Source organism: Cupressus sempervirens, chromosome 6, assembly GCF_028749045.1.
Source record: "Cupressus sempervirens isolate cs-2001-9-10 chromosome 6, ASM2874904v1, whole genome shotgun sequence".
Lineage (NCBI taxonomy): Eukaryota > Viridiplantae > Streptophyta > Pinopsida > Cupressales > Cupressaceae > Cupressus > Cupressus sempervirens.
In genome coordinates, this window is record NC_143123.1 from 422,212,617 (window position 1) to 422,217,468 (window position 4,852).

A 4,852-nucleotide genomic window follows, 5' to 3' on the forward strand; every position below is an offset into this window, starting at 1 on the left:
AAGATCACCCCACAAGAGTTCACACAGTACCAAGATTGAAAAGCTAAACACTATTCTCATGAGATCTTATTTTTAAATATATTATAAGAGATTTTATTTTATTTTTATTTTTATTTTGAATAATATTCATAATATATTTTGTGGATGAGGAGAATAATATATAAGATAAAATAATGTAGCCACCTAAATGAACTAGCAGTCACAAACTTTTGTTCTTGCAACGATTTGTCAATAGGTGTTTAGTTGAAGTAAAATAAAATTTAATTTTGTAATAAATCAAATAAATAAGATTTATTTATTTAATTTATCATATAGTAATAAGTTATCATCTAAAAAAATTCCCATAAAAATCTATTATGAAAAACTAATAAGAAAATACACATATGAAGAGGAGAAAAATATATAAACTAAAATAATTATAAAAACTAAAAACTAAACTAAGGGAAGTCCTAGTGCTTAACCTCTGTGAGCATCACCTAGATCCAATGATTGTTAAGTGTTCTATTTATTATTATGAGAGATGGATGGATTGTTGTACATCACTACTCATTAAACATGAGTCAATGAGTTTGATTCAAAAACTACATAGTTAAACCCTGGTAACAATATCACAATTCAACTTGTTGTGAAAAACAATCTCCTAATTATTAATTTAAAGTCTATTAGCTTAAATATATGAATAAAATTATTTTCAAAAATAAAATAAAAAACTAATTTAAATTCTACCAACTTAAATATATGAAAAAAATCAATTAAAAATAATCTCCATAATTTTTTTATGAAAAAATAATATGAGAATATATGTGTATGTGTGTGTGTGTGTGTGTGTGTGTGTGTGTGTGTGTGTGTGTAGCAACTCCCACAAATATCATACTATATTGGCTAAACTAAAAATCAATATTTAAAAGAAAAGGTACGCCAATTTAAAAAATTAATTAAAACAATTTAAAAATGAAAACTTCAATCATACAAATATCACTAAAATAATTTTAAAAATAGATAAATAACTAAAACTTCAAAAATAATTATAAAAACTAAAAACTAAACTAATTTAAATTCTATTAGCTTAAATACATGAATAAAACAATTATTTTTAAAAAAATCTCCAAAAATTAATAAAAAAAATTAAAAGCATAGATAGACATTCTAGCAAAATGGGTGAAGTGGGATGGTGTGAGCATGTTAATGTTAACTTTTATTCTTCTACATTAAATTTGACAACCATCTACATGTCAAAAGTTTAAATCTTATTATAAACAAAATATACTTCTAAAAATAATTTAATAAATACCACATAAAATGTTTGTTTAAATTATAATATTTGGAGATATAAATCATCCATTTTTAAGAAATTAAAATAAAAAGCTTAATTGGTGAGAAACTAAATAAATGAAGATAAAGGAAATATAAATAATGTTAGATGTAGTAAATTAAATTATAATTATTGTGTAGTGGATATCTATCAAGATTTCTTTAGATAGATTTAAGGTTAAATTTAAAAACCATCTACACGTCAAAAATTTTAATTTAATTACAAACAAAATATATTTTAAGCAATAATACAATAAACACCACATTAAATATTTGTTAAAATTATAATGTTTGGATCTTGGGAGATATAAATCATCAATTTTTTTAGCAATTAAAATTAAAAATTTAGATTAGTACAAAAAAGTAAATGAAGATAAAAGGAAATATAAATAGTTTTAGGTGTAGTAAATTAAATTTTAATCATTTTATAGTGGATATCTATGGACATTTCTTTAGAAAAATTTATTTAAGATATCTATACTAGTTTATAAATTAAATACAAAAGTTAAAAATAGAGATACATAAATAGATAAGAAAAAAAAAAGTTAATAGTGTAGATAATAGCTAATTAAATTAAACTAGTAGTCGCAAGCTTTTGTGCTTGCAATGATGAGCCGATATATTTTTACTTTAAGTAAAATAATATTTAGTTACTTAATTTATCGTACACTAATAAGTTATCATTTAAAAAATACTCCCATAAAAATCTACAAAAAAATGAAAAAAATAACATGTATAAAGTGGAGCAAAATATATAAATTGAAATTAAGTATAGAAACTAAAAATTAAACTAAGGGAAGTACAGTGCTTACCTGTGAACATCATCTAGATCTAATGACTACTAAGTGTTTTATTTATTATCATGAGAGATGGTGTAGTGTCTCTCCCATTTGACTTTTGTAAGTCATCCTGATGGATGCAACCTTGCTGATCTTTTGTTGTGATGGGATCATGATTGTGACCCTGAGTGGTCTACACCATTGAGGAGTTTGGATTTATGTTTCTTTATCAGTTGCTTTGATTATGCTTTTGACTGGTCTTTGAGATTATGATGTGATTTTTGGTTCACTGAGGTTTGTGCCAGTGGTTACCAGGATCGATGAGGTATCGTGAGGTTGTTCCGTGATTACCTTGAGATGTGTGTAGAGATTTCACTGTGTACTTTTTGCCATGCTACACTGGACTGGGTTCCTGTAGCAGTGGTTAGTCATGTTTTTTACTATGTTTGCTTATGTGTTTTAAATGCCTTTTTAATGCAGAGTAATCAATCATTATTAAATGCTTAAGTAATTAGAGTGGATTGTTCTTGTGGGATTATTTGGTTATGTGCTGCGAACATTTACCTTGTCTCATTTCTGATTAGAGAGATATTTGTTACTCATGTTATGTTTATATTTGAGAGGACCTGAGGGTCAGATGTTACATCTTGATTCTAGTATCATAGATTTTAGACTACTATGTTGTTCAGTAAATCATATTGCATTATGATGCCATTTCGAGATGACAGTGTGTTTTATGATGATATCTAGTTATCTGGTATTTGGACATACCTATGATTATGTTATGTGATGGATTTAATGCTATGGTTATTTGCTTCATTCCTACGTTGTTATGCTTTATGCGAACGTGAGTGATGTAAATAGATTATTTTAATATAATTAAATAAATGGTTAAATTAAGTGATTTAATGCATTTATTGCTTCGGCTATGTTATTATATGCAATTGCACTTGATCGTGTTGTTTAGTGTGCAGGATTTATATCCCTGGCAGTGGCACATGGAGTTAGTGATTCAGCCATTCATATTTTACCAATGTCGTCCTTATATGGTCAACGTATCCTTTATTAAATGTTTATTTTAAACCTTTCGGTGATTGTTAAATCCGAACTCATTTGCATTATGTGATTAGACCAGTAAGTGTGTCTGTGCATTTAGAGTTTCGCTTTGTCGCAAAAGTTGTTTAGGAGATTTATGTGTTTTTTTGGTTTTTGGGCTTTTTAATTGATTTATTTTAATTTTTTGGCAGCTTTTTCATAGATGAATTTCTATTTATAGGAATAGCCTATTTTCGTTTGGGTCGATTCGAAGTTTAACTAGATTGGCTGGTTAAATGCTCTAATTGATTATTCACCCAAAAAGTGAATAAGTATCCAAAAAGGAATTTAATTCCTCACTTCTCACTTTCAAATTGGAAAGTTGGAGAGTAAAACCCAAAATCCTCTTCATGAGGATTTACTGTTTTGTTCGTTGTGGGAGCTACAGGTGTGGGATCGTCGCGAGGTTGAGATCGTTGGATCCAGCTCGGGGAAACCTTGGATTGCCGCGATTTTCAGCTACTTTTGCGAGATATTTATTTTATGGTTCAGATTCCCATTTTGCCCTTTTGGCTGTGAGGTAGGGCTTTCCTGTTTTATTGTTTCTGCTCCATTTCTGCTTCTGTTTTTGGTAGCCATTTGTTTGGAGGCTGAGAACTAGTGTTCCCCTCCATTTTTTTATGCTAGTTCTACCCGGTTGGGCAGGTATGAACATTTCCCTATTTTTTGGGATGAGGGTTTGGGATTTTATACCGTTATGCTGGCCGTTTTTGCATACGGTGTTCGATTCCATTTATTTTTGGATTTTTGGAGTTTTTGAACCCAAAGGCCAAATGAGTTTTAATTTTGAAGTTTTTCCAAAATTTGGGATTTTTACCTCATTTTGCGTGCCTCCCTGTTTTCTCGAGTTTTCTTGGCACAATGTGGATCGTGGACCTTGATGATCCATTTGGATATCAGTCAGACCACTTTTGCACTTTTATGTTGTATTGGGATGCGTGTTGCATCCGTACTCCCGACGTTGTGTTCGGTTGAGTGATTTTATACTTGTTATGATTTTTGTTGGACCTTTGCTTTTGTTTCGTAAACGCTAGGATTCATGTAGAATCCATACTCTCAGATTGAGGCCAGTTGAGTGAGTTCACGATGTTTGGTCTTATTACATCATTGGGATTCGTGTAGAATCCATACTCTCAGATTGAGGCCGGTTGAGTGATTTCATGATGTATGATTTTATTGGCTTTGGGATTTGTGTAGAATCCATCCATCCTGTGTTGCTTTCAGTTGGGTGTTTTCTTTACATTGTGTTCTCATTCCTGTCCTTGTGTTATGATCTTCATGATGGTGGTGCGCCACACATGAGTACGTGCACGTACATTTGTTGGGTGACTTGTGAGGCCCGATCTTGTGTGGATTTTCTGAAAGTTATGATCATTGGGGTTGGGATGGGAGTATGCATGCCCATGGGCACTTGTCGTAGGATGAGCATGGGTACAGTAGGGTAGCATATGGAGGGGGCTTCTCTCTCACAGCTCGACGATCATGGCGTCATGGGTTGGCAGAGGAAGCTTTATATAAGTGATAACTAAATAAAATGTGTGACTGTTAATAAAACTTAAGATAATAAAATGGTAGTTTTGTGTATTGGCCTTCCGCTGAGGGAGTTGAGCTACATGGTGTATTGGCCTTCCATTGAGGGAGTTGAGCTACACAGATCCGAGCTTGGG